Consider the following 12752-nt stretch of genomic DNA (forward strand, 5'->3'; position numbering starts at 1 on the left):
TTAGTGTCTACAGCCTTTTGGAGAATAAAGGCACACATGCCTGTGGTCTTTGTAATATGCTGATAAAAGCTTGTAGACCTTATTCTTCCTCAGTAAAACCCTTCTTGACCCATTACTTTCTCTCTCTCTTTTTAAAAAATAATTATATTCATTTATTTTTAATTGATTGATGATTGTTTTACAATATTGATTTTATTTCTATCATGCATCAACATGAATTAGCCATAGCTGTACAAAACTCCCCTCCCCCTTGAATCTCCCTCCCACCTCCCACCCTTTTCCACCCCTCTAGGTTGTTACAGAGCCTCGGTTTGAGTTCCCTGTGTCTTACAGCAATTTGCTTTCTCTTTCTACACCTCAACCCAGCTGGGACCCTGTGTGTTAATGGGTGTCACAACTAAGACGTGTTGAACGTTTATTATGTACCAGGCACCATCTAAGGTCTTCATACATACATTCATTCAGTCAGCCCTCATAACAAGCCTATCAGGTGGAGATTACTACTGACTCCACTTCATAAATGAGGAAATCCGGGCACAAAGACAATAAGTAATCCCTGCAAGGTCATGCAGGTGGTGAGTGGCAGAGCTGTGACTTGAACCCGGCCAGGCTGGCTGCAGAGCTCACCCACCACCCGTTCCTGGCTCTGTCTGCTGCTGGGGAGAGGTGAGTTCTTTTTGCACCATAGGGGAGAGTCCAGGAAATTGCCTGATTTCAGTCTGGATTGGGATGGGCTCACAGGACACTAAGCATGTGGTGGGGGGAAATCTACAAGCTCCCCTGTGGCTGAATTGTGTGTTCTCAAAGTGTGTTGAGGTCCTAACCCCCAGTATCTCAGAATCTGACTGTGCTTGGAGACATGGTCCTTAAAGAGGCGATGAGGTTAACATGAGGCCGTTAGGTTGAGTCCTCATCCAGCATCACTGGTGTCCTTATAAAGGAGGAATTTCAGACACAGACCGGTACAGAGGGAGGACAACATGAAGACACAGGGAAGACGGCCGTCCACAAGCCAAGGAGAGAGGCCTCAGAAGAGATCAGTTCTGCTGTTGCCTTGATCTTGGACTTGTAGCTTCCAGAACTAAGCTGTCCAGTCTGTGGCAGCTCAAGAAAATTACTACATCCTTTAAAGCCTATGTCTAAGGTGAGACACGAAGACACCACCCACTAGCACTTGGGAAACACAGCTGGGGCTGAACCTTGCTGGCCCAGGGCTTGCTCTGCAGCCTCTCTCGTTTGAGCTGCTTTGCTGCTCCTCCAAGGGGCACGGGGAGGAGAGAGTCGTATGTGGTCATATTTCTACCACCTGGTCTTTCTGGAAGGATATCCTCTGCCCCTTTCTACTCTTCCCTGTTCAAAGACTCCCCTTCTCTTAGCCTGAATTGCTGTGCCATTGGTCAGCCTGACCCTTTTCCTACCACCTACTTCATCCACAGCTTTCAGTTAAACCTCTGAAAACCCAGGGCTTCCCAGGTGGCGCTAGTGGTAAAGAACCCGCCTGCCAATGCAGAAGATGCAGGTTCGGTCCCTGGGATAGGAAGATACTCTGGAGTAGGAAGTGGCAACCCACTCCAGTATTCTTGTCTGTTTCTGTGGACAGAGGAGCCTGGCAGGCTATAGTCCGTGGGGTCCCAAAGAGTTGGACAAGACTGAGCGACTGAGTGTACACAGATCACCTAGGTCAAGTTCCTGCTCTAAAACCTTCTGTGGCTCCCCATTTCTTGAAGGGAAACCCCTGTGCACCACACATCAGCAGTTAATGGGATCTTCTGCAGTATCCCTTTCCGTACCCATCACTGGAATTCAAGGGGAACCACCTCTATTCCCTGCTGGTTCTTCCTGCTGCCCTGCATCTTTGCTCACTCTGTCCCCTCTGCCCATAATGTCCTTCTCTCCCTTTGCATGTTCAAGTCTTCCTGATTTCCCAGGCATGGTTCAAATTCTACCACCTCCACAAAGCCTTTGCCTTTTACCAATCAGCCTCCCTCTCTTATCTTAACTCCCACCACACTGTCTCTCACGGCTCCTCAGTCCTTTGTGACTTATGTTATGATTATTTATCCACATGTTCCTCCTAACCCCTTCTCACATCTGCAGACATCCATGGAACTTTCTGGAAAGGAGGTAGCATGGTGGCTTCAGAAGGGAAAGGCGTGTGGAGCTGGTGAACCTGTGTATTTACACCTCTCCCAGCTACTTGGTAACTGCAGTGGGGTAGGGACCCTTATCTGTGCAGCCTGAATGGCCAGCTCATAGGAGTTTAGGAGATAATCAAGGAGCCAAGAGGCAAGTCATCTCATCTCTTTGAGCCTTAGTTTCCTCACCGATTAAATAAGGAGGAAAATGATAATAATAATACAAGCTTACAGGATAATACTTGTGAAGAGTAATGGGTAAAGAAGAAATTTCTTTTTTTTTTTTTAAAGACTTTTTTGATGTGGACCATTTTTAAAGTCTAAATTGAATTAGTTACAATATTGCTTCTGTTTTTTGTTTGGTTTTTTGGCCACAAGTCATGTGGAATCTTAGCTCCCAGACCAGGGATCGAACCTGCACCCCCTGCATTGAAAGGTGGTCTTAACCACTGGACCGCCAGGAAAGTCCCAAGAAGAAATTTCTTTATAAGTATTATTTGAATATTCTACTATTAATAGGAAACGGACATGTCTCTTGTCAAGAAAGTCATTCACTTCCTGTAAAGTCCTCATGTTTTCTATGTGGCCAATAATAAGCGCACGATGCGCTCCATTACTCTGCTAAGTGCTGTCGCATGTTCCCCCATTTAATCCTCCCAACAGCCTTTGGAGGGAGGAGGTGCAGATGTTGTCCCCATGCCACAGAAAACCAGGGCTCCTGACTTGCCTGCCCTGGATCCGAGCCTCGGCCAGAACTGGACTGGAAGCAGGAGGAGTGGGAAGCTGAGGCATGATGGGTTAACTGGACGGTGCCTCCAGCTGGGAAGTGAGACGGATTTCCAGGATTTGTTGGGACCACCATTCCCCAGCTGGGCTGGACACAATCTCGGATCTCGGCCTTTGTGGGGCTGGCTGGTGACTGTGACGATCTGGAATTTCGGGGCCTGAGCTGGCAGGGGTCTCCCCGAGCCAGGAGTGGGGTAGCTCTGATGAGTAGATAATTAGGACGCTTCTTTCAGCTGAAGATAAAGTCCAGAGCTTCCCTCCAGCCATTATCCTGCCAACCCTAATAGAGCCAGATTGATGGATGTAGCGCGGAGGGAATTTGGAACATTCTTGTGCACACTATATCACACTCAATAACCGCCCGTGCACAATGTGGGACTTTTATAAGCCATTACAAAATCCATTTTGAAACATCTCTGGGTGCGACAGCCAGCTGCAAAGCATCTGAAGTATCCCTGACATTTGGGCTTTGGTGGAACTTGTGAGGAGCAAGAACTCCAGAGAAATCTCGCGCACACTCAAGCCAAGAGAGCACGATCGTAAGGAAAACACGTGCTGGCGTTACAGCCCCCTGTACATCTTATACTGTATTTCGGCAAGCGCACTAATCCTTCTTGTTAGACAAGAACAGAAACCCCCAAATGCTTTCCATATGTCCCATTGTCTTCCTGGCCCTTTAATTCTATCACAAAAGCCCCCAACTTAGCAACCTTCATATTAATGCTAAACACATTACATCAGTTCTAACACTGATATGTTTAATACGAATACAATTAAAGTTGCTTCAACATAATCCTGGTAAGATAAACAGTGTTGCTATTATTATAAACATCCCTGCAAGGTCCCTTGTAAAATATTATCAATACTCATAGAAGCAACCCCCACCCCCACCCCAACCCTGATACCCGGACTAAACAATGCCACTGCCTCCCTACTAATAACAAATATGTCCAGTGATTTAAACATTGGTGCATCCAATGTAAACACCATTATAGCTAATGGAAAACAGTTACCCAGCCAAGCAAATCCACCAGCAAGTTACTGAAGAGAAAGAACAGTTTCCTCAGCAAGAATGCATTACAGCCTGCCGGTGACATTTGCAATAGATTACTTAAGCCCATAAAGAAATGAAAATTGCAGGCCCATGTTGAGCCAGAAATGATGAAATTGGAGAGCACGAGCTAAGTGCAGTGTGGCACAGAGCAGCTTCTGCCCAGGGTCTGCAGGCCTGGTGTGGCTTGGAATGCAATCGCTTTGAGTCTCTGCGTAGACACAGCATCAGGTACGTCGTGTCCTTTCTGTCTTGCTTCCAGTCCGTGGTCTGCACACGCAGAGGCACGAAGCTGAGGACTGGCTTTTGCAGTGGATAAGTGCTCACAAGGGCTGCAGCTGGCTGAACATGAGCACGTGGGTGCCTCTCTCCCCACCAGTGCTGGCATAGGAGGGTCAGCACGATGGTTTCTGCCTCACACTGCGGAACTTTTCTTTCTTTCAGATTACACAGAAGGCCAGGGTTTTAGGGAGGAGACCTACAGACTTTTTCAGAGTCAAAGTGGGACTATAAATGCATTCATCTGATTTTTATCTTACCTGGAGCCTCTAAAATAAACAGATGGACCCCCAGACGAAAAGACGTGGCTGTGTTCACAACAAGCTCTTGTTCATTCTTGCCTGCTTCCTCCTTTCAATCCAGTTCCATGACTTATTGACTCCTGACATCTTTGCATTTCCTATTTCTGGAAACTTCTTGGGTGTGGTTCCAATGATTCTGGATGTGTGCTCTCTCACTCTCTCTTGTTTTAATCTGTCAAGCCCACTCCTGCTAAATAACCCAACTCAGCAAGGTTTGTCTACCAGGACTTCTGAGGGGTGATTCCAAAAAGAAGCAGCTCGAAACTCCAACTCTCAACTGAACACAGAGGGTGTTCTATGCTGCGCTGTGAGCCGGGGCTTCTGACTTCCCACTCTGCTCAGGGGCTCCCTAGGAAAGTTTCAAATGTCCCCAAAACTGTAAAGATCCATTGTGATTCAGAGAAAGGAAAAGGAAATTGCCCAATTATTTCTTCCCCAAATATTTCAATCAAAATTAGCTACCATTCCCTAGTGGCTCAGATGGTAAAGCATCCGCCTGCAAAGTAGGAGACCTGAGTTTAATCCCTGGGTAGGGAAGATCCCCTGGAGAAAGGAATGGCAACCCACTCCAGTATTCTGGCCTCAAGAATTCCATGGACAGAGGAGTCTGGCGGGCTACAGTCTGTGGGGTCACAAAGAATCAGACACAACTGAGTGACACATTCTCTTAAATAATTTTCATGAAAAAATGTAGCTAAGCTTTTCTACTGATGACAGAACTTATCAATTATCAAGGAATTCTCATCTCCTTGGTGTGACGGTGGGAATAAGCATCTGTATCTGTCCTTCAAAAACACCACTAGCTCGAGTGTTCACCTGGCACTTAGAGTCAGCTCAGGATTTCTAATCTCAGGACTGTTGGGATTCGAGGCTGGATCACTCTTTTGCTGTGGGGGTGGTTCTGTGCTTTGTGGGATGTTTAGCTGCATCCTTAACCTCTGCTTATTAGATGCCAGGGGCTTCCCTGGTGGTGCTGGTGCTCAAGAATTCACCTGCCTAAGCAGGAGATGCAGGAGGTGAGCTTTCAATCCCTAGGTCAGGGAGATCCCCTGGAGGAGGACATGGCAACCCACTCCAGTATTCTTTCCTAGAAAATCCTATGGACAGAGGAGCCTGAGGGGGTTACAGTTGGTGGAGTCTTAAAGAGTTGGACACAACTGAGCAACAGCACACACAAACACACACACACACACACACACACACACACACACACACACACACATACACATTAGGTCCCAGTAGCACCTTCCATCCGCCATGATTGTAACCACCAAAAATGTCATGTCTTGACATGGTCAAATGTCCCTGAGGAAGCAAAACCTCTCTCTTTCTTTCTCTCTCTCTCTCTCACACACACACTCATTGAAGAACATCAAGTCAGCTGGGTGAATCAAAACATCTGATGAATGAAGGCCAACTCAGATGCAAATTCTTGTTCCCTTACTGACTGTGTGGTCCTCCTAGGCAAGGGACTTACTTCATCCGAGCCTCAGTGTCCCCATTTTTGTATCATGGGATCAATGATATCCCAGAACCAGGGGTGTGGGAAACCACCTAGGCCTTATCTATGTAAATCCATGACATCAAATCCTTAGCGACTGTGTTCTCATTTATGTCCTAAACATCTCATTTGCATCTCCTCCTTGAATGAGTCCACAGAGGCCCAGAGCACGGACAGGGTGTTCTTACTGCCCCAGAGTCTGGCGAGATGGAGAGCTGGAATTCCATTCCAGCTAAACATCATATTATTAACCCAGGCAACTCTTTCCTAGTAAAACCCCAACTCATGTAAATACTAGTATAGTTTTCAATTTGTAGTCAGATTAGATGCCAGGAGTGTTTGGTTCTATTTTACTTTTTAAGTGAAACCTTTACAGTAAATTTGAAAGCAAGCTATTTTCTGCCTCTCTGGAGAAGTGTAAGTTTTGGAAAGCAAGCTCTCCTGGAATGTTTTAGCTGCAATCAGAATGGATAGAAAAAACAAAAAAAAAAAACAAAAAACAAGCAGGTTAAGTCACATGATAGAATTTCTGGACCCAGATTCATCAACTCATTTAGGAAGTGCTCTATGGAACAAAATATGCATGGAAAGAAGGTTTTCTGTCATTCTAAAAGCTATTTTATGTCCTTGGAAAAGCAGGTGGGTGTTTATATTAGTACTCTTTTGAGTGTTCTGTTTTAAGCATCAAACACTTGCAAATGCTGTATCTCCAGAGTCACCCCAGGAAAAGAAGTCTTCTGTTGGGGAGGGGAGCATAATTCTCAACTTCCCACATCCTTATGTCTGTGCTGTATGGAATCCATGCCATTACTGTGATTCTTGGCACCTCTAGCAAAGACCCCACAGCCACTGAGCACCTCCCAGTGGACCCTGGGCATCCAAGGAGGAGAAGGAAAATTTCTCACCCCAAGGGGCCCACAGCCCAGCAGGGACAGAGCTAGTGGGAGGACAGAGCCTACTCTTCCTCTTTCCTGTGACAAGGAATTAGGTCTCAGGGGGCTACTTGGAATGGAGAAGTAGTTCTCAGTCCTGAACCTCCTGGATAGCTGAGCTCTGAGCTCTACTGAGAGCTCAGTCACCAAGGCACAGAGGTTCCTATCACAGGGGAACCTGAGAACAGACCCCCTATATGCTTGATACCATGTTTGTAAATGGTTGTTGTTCAGTTGCTCAGTCATATCCAACTCTTTGCAACCCCATGGACTGCAGCACACCAGGCCTCCCTGTCCATCACCAACTCCTGGAGTTTACCCAAACTCATGTCCATTGAGTCAGTGATGCCATCCAATCATCTTATCCTCTGTCACCCTCTTCTCCTCCTGCCCACAATCTTTCCCAGCATCAGGGTCTTTTCCCATAAGTTGGCTCTTCTGCGCTTAGCCACTAGCAGCCACTAGCCTCCTGGAAATCTCTGCCTGGAGGCCCAGCAGGCTTGCTGGCCTCCATCAGGAAGCCTCCTCTGACCCCCAGTAGGGATGGAGCCTCTTCCACTTCCGGTCACACTGGGCTTCTGCTTCCTGCATCTGCCAGCTTGCCCTGTGGTTCATCTGTTGGCTCATGTCTCCTGGGTGGGAAGCGAGGTGGAGGGTGTTGGTGGTGCTGTGTCTGATTTATTTCTGCCTCTCTGAGGCTTGACCGAGGAGGTGTTCCGTGAACTCTTCTAAGGTAAAGCACCATCACTTATTAGGACCCCAAAAAGAACCGCCTCTGAACTTTCCTTGGAACCTAATACGAAACAAGTAGACCAAGGGGGTCAGCAGGCACTGGGGCCTTGGGGAGGGCTGTCATGCTTGCCAGTGTGTACATGCCCGTGTATGAGCTTAAGGCAGTTTGTGAAATTAAAGTTGTCATGTGTGAATACTGACAACTTCCAGCTGCCTGTTTGTGACAAGGAGGCGCACAAAATATGGCTGGCATCTTTTCCTCCATCCCACTTCTTTCCAAATGCCTCTGGGGTACACAGGCCCACAGGAGATGACTTGCCAAGGAGGCAGAGGGCCCAGGGCAGGACAGGGCTGCTCTGATTTCACATTCATTACTGCTTAACCACCTCCACACTTTTCTTAGGACCTGATACAGACAAGTAGATGAAGGGGTCCAGCAGGCCTCGGTGCTAATTAGGAGGACCATCACCTGGCCTTGACAGGTGGCTGAGAAAGGATATTATAACAACAAGACGGGGGATCATCAGGTGAAAACACACAGCTTTGAGCCAAGAAGAATAGCCTGCCCTTGCCCCATGGCAGGAAAGAGAGTGTTGATGGATTTGCTAAGATTCCCAACAGAACTGGTTGGAATTTGACAGTAAATGAGAGGAATGAGCCTGCATTTCCTGCCAGCTACGCTGGCCCCATAGTCAGAACCCACTGGGTGAGAGAAGAGGTCTTTCAAACCAGGCCTTGGCAGAACACCCAGAGAAATTATTTGGAGAGACTCAGTGATTCCACTGAAGAACTTAACGCCAACCAGGGAGTCAGGAGTCAGTCTTTGCAAAGCAAAATTCTGTAGGGAGACAGCTTTCCAGGGTTTGCTTGCCCTAAGCACCACGCCCCTGTCAGCAATTGCCAGGAGAGTGCCACCTATTTGTCACAATTCTTAGATGCAGGTATGGAGAAAGAGGGATTTCCCAGGTGGTGCTAGCGGTAAAGAACCCCCCTGAAAATACAGGAAATGTAAGAGACTCCAGTTCCATCCCTGGGTCAGGAAGATCCCCTGGAGGAGGGCATGGCAACCCTCTCCAGTATTCTTGCCTGGAGAAGCCCCAGAACAGAGGAGCCTGAGGGGCTACAGTCCATAGAGTCACTAAGTGCCAGACATGCTGAGCCACTCAACAACAGTGAGCTTGTACGGGGCAGAGGCAGGATGTGAACCAGGAAATCTGCCCCAGCATCCACGCAGGAAGGCACTGCACCATGCTTCCTCCTTTCCACAGTAGACGTGTATGCATCATGCATTATACATTTGAAAAATGAGGGGACTTCCCTGCTGGTCCAGTGGTTAAGAATCTGCCTGCCAGTGCAGGGGATGCAGATTCGATCCTTGGTCCAGGAAGATCCCACATGCCAAGGAGCAACTAAGCCTGTGTGCCACAGCTGCTGAGCCTGTACGCCTACAGCCTGTGCTCCACGACAAGCCAAGACGCCACAATGAGCCCAGGCGCCACAGCCAGGAAGTAGCCCCTGCTCGCCGCAACTGGAAAAAGCCCTCGTGCAGCAGCAAAGACTCAGCACAGCCAAAAATAAAATAAAAAACGGGGCATAGATATTTTCTTCTATATTCCTCCTCAGTTAGGGATGGATGAAAAAGTCTTAGCCAGGTCGGCTCAGGTGTTTAGAGTTGACAGAGGTTGTGTGGGAGTTTCCCTTCTTTGTTGTACAGAGTTGGTTGACCCTTCTCTGTGGATATCATCATTGTTACATCTGGAGTCTACACTCCTTCTGTGTTAGGGTCATTATTATCAAATTTTGAAACTCGGAAGTTTGCTAATCTGCTTACAGATCACTCTAAATACTAGGCCAGTTATCAATAGTATACCTAAGATTTGTTTTCTCCAATTATTTTGAAAAATATCCAGTACAAAGAAGTGACATCATACAGCATTCATCTTTCTCTGTCTGATTTATTTCACTGAGTATAATATTCTCTAGGTCTATCCATGGTGCTGCAAATGGCATAATTTCATTCTTTTTCATGACTGAGTAGTATTCCATATTATATATATATCCCACTTCTTTTTTATCCATTCATCTGTCGATAGGCACTTAGGTTGCTTCCATATCATGAATATTATAATACTGCTGCTATGAACACTGTGGTACATGTTAGCAATGCTGAGCATTTTTCATGCGCCTGTTAGCCATCTGTATGCTTTCTATAAAAATACTGAATTATCATGTTGTACACTTGAAATACTATATTATAAATCAGATATACTTCAATAAAAGAGCAATATGCATAAAAAATCCACTACACGCTAATAAACAGTTCCTCTGTGTTTTCGAAACCTTTGGAATGTCACATTTTTGTTCAGTCATGGCACTTCCTGCCGGGCGCCCATGTGCTGTGGGTATGGTGTCAGTGATATGGCCGTGACCTGTGTACAACCACCACGTCTCTGGCTCTGCAGCCCGGTGTCTGTGGTGAGCCTGCTGAGGAGCAGGTGGACATGGATCTGGGGGGCTTAGGAGGAGGGAGCCCACAGGGCTCCTCTGTGCCTGTCTGTCTGCACCCATCTGCTCACAATTCACTTCTGAAAGTGACAGCTGCTACTTCACCTTGGTCTCCCACATCCCACGCAAGTTCTTCCTTTGCACCGTTTCTCCTGAAATGTATGCTGAAGGGGATTCTTGGAAACCTAGTTCCACTTGACCCGAGTTGACACAGCAAAGTGAAGCACATCATTGCACTCTTCTGAGAGTTTTCTGACAGCCATATTGGCGACTGCTGTTTTGGAATGAGGTGACGCAGAAGTAAATAGTCAGAAATCTACCTGTTGAGCATGACATCTGAGCAAGGGTGGTGGATGGGTAAGTTTAAGATAGCTCCTTCAGTGAGGATGGTTTGATGTACCTCCCCAGGGCTCCATTCCTGAGGGGGCTTACCCTGAGGATAGGGCCGTCGCCCTTGGAAGCCATTGGCCAGAATGCCCTTATCTCTGCAATGTGCTAGAATGAACGTCACCAATGCCTAGCAAAAGCAGGATTTTTTAAGTCTCTGTGTTGGGTCCTCGGTTGAGCACCAAGTACCTCCAGATCTTAAATCCAGGTGCCATCCATGAGGGACATGCGATGAGGGCTCAAGGGAACGGAAGGTTCAATGCATGCCTCTAGACTGTGAGGCTGGTACTTGATTTTCTCTGGTGTAGAAAGGGTATGACAAGATCCCCTTGCCTGCTGTTAGAACAGCATGAGAAACCAACCACGATCCCTCCCACTAAGTGTCCACTTCGGAAGCAGGTCTCCTTGTCTCTCCTCTCCTGTTGCTCTCTACTCCTCACCGCCATCCCTGTCTCATCCATCCCTCCTTCCTGTTGCTTTCTCACCCTCTCTTCCACCCCGTGCCTCCCCCGCCCCTCCCCATTTCACTTTCATGTGACTCTGCGCATCCATACAGAGGTTCTGTCCACACCAACACTTTCCCTCCATGCTCCACACACGTGCCACCAGGCCAGCTGCCAGTGGAGAGACAGGAATGAAGCTGAGAAAGAGAGCCAGGTCTGCCAGCCCACTGGAGAGAGAGAGAAACGGTCTCAGGAATTGTCTGTATCTCTCTGTCATTTTAGCCAGAGCAAGACTTGCCTATTAGAGAAGATAACTTTTATCTTAGGAGCTGAATAAATTAGTTACACACACACAGTACTAATCTTACAAACCAAAACAAAAACAGAGCTTCAACATCTTTATCATACGGCTAGGAAAAACTGTCCTCCCATTTGGACTTATCTCCCTCCCTCTCTTTTTTCTGCCTACCGGGTTTAGCTGATGTTCTCCTGGAAGTGAGAATGGCCCTTTGTTGATCATGAGCCAGGAAGCAGGTCATTCTGCAGAGCTAGCGGCCAGGGTGATGGCTTCAGTCCCCAGTCCCCTTCATCTGGCACTTGCCATAGAACTGAGCACTGCAAATTTTGATTGGAATGCACTTGAATCTGTAGCAGACACGGGGCTAGTGAGGTCAGCCTTGCTACCTGGCTAGCAGGTGAGAGTCGGTGGTTGGGAATGAAACGTGATGACATATAAGGGAGGCCCGGCACATTACTTGGCCCAGAGGAGGGCTTCAGAAATGCTAGTTTCCTTTCCCTTAAATTGGGGACATAATGAGGAATCACAACTCACGGAATCTTTGAGGTGGGAGGCGCTGCCAACGAAGGCAGAAAGCCACCTCTAGTGGTGTGACCCTGGGAGCTGCAGGAGAAGGCACGGCTTGACCCTCCACTGACGGGGGGCTCAGTCCCTCACTCCCATTGCACACGGGACTGTCATTGCTGGAAGGTATTTTTCTGTCTTCCCCAGCCCTGCCACTAAATCTTACTAGTTTTCTAGACCCACATGGAAGAATTTGGTTTTGTGTGTCCTCAAGGTAGCCCTGCTGAAATCCTCTTCATGTGATTTTTTTTATTGTCCCTGTTCCAGAGGCGACAGCCCCAGTATTCTGGGTTGTCTTAAATGACTTGATTTCTTGACCCCTCACTTTCTTGGTGTCTGAAAGGAAGTATCAGGCATAGACAGAGCTATATGTCTGACTCTGACTAAGTCATGTCTCTGCCTCTGTTCCTCAGTTTTTCCATCTGTCCAATGGTCCTATTCATGAGATAAGCCAAGGGCTGAGCCAAATGCTGGGTCCATAAGATGTTAGAAATCATCGCTTTCCTGATCGTGCTCTTCCAGACATGGATGATGGGCCGCATCACTCTAAAAGTCTGACTTGGAAGTGAAACTGGCTGATTCCAGAAAGCTGACATTAGATCCAGCATTGGACACCATTTGTCTTTGCCAGTTTCAAGATGTTACTCCAGTGACAAGCACTTGAGGCAGCATTGGTTTGTGGCATCGTACAACACCCTCTTCCAGCCACCAGCTGGCTGGGGAGCACATGTGATCTTTGAATTAGTTTGTGTAAATTAAAACTTCTTTTTTCAGTTAGATTGAATTCTGTTTACCTCAGAACATAATATGCTAACACAGTCTGTACCTACGATTCCC

This window comes from Capricornis sumatraensis, chromosome 6 (genome assembly GCF_032405125.1).
Source record: "Capricornis sumatraensis isolate serow.1 chromosome 6, serow.2, whole genome shotgun sequence".
NCBI classification, from domain to species: domain Eukaryota; kingdom Metazoa; phylum Chordata; class Mammalia; order Artiodactyla; family Bovidae; genus Capricornis; species Capricornis sumatraensis.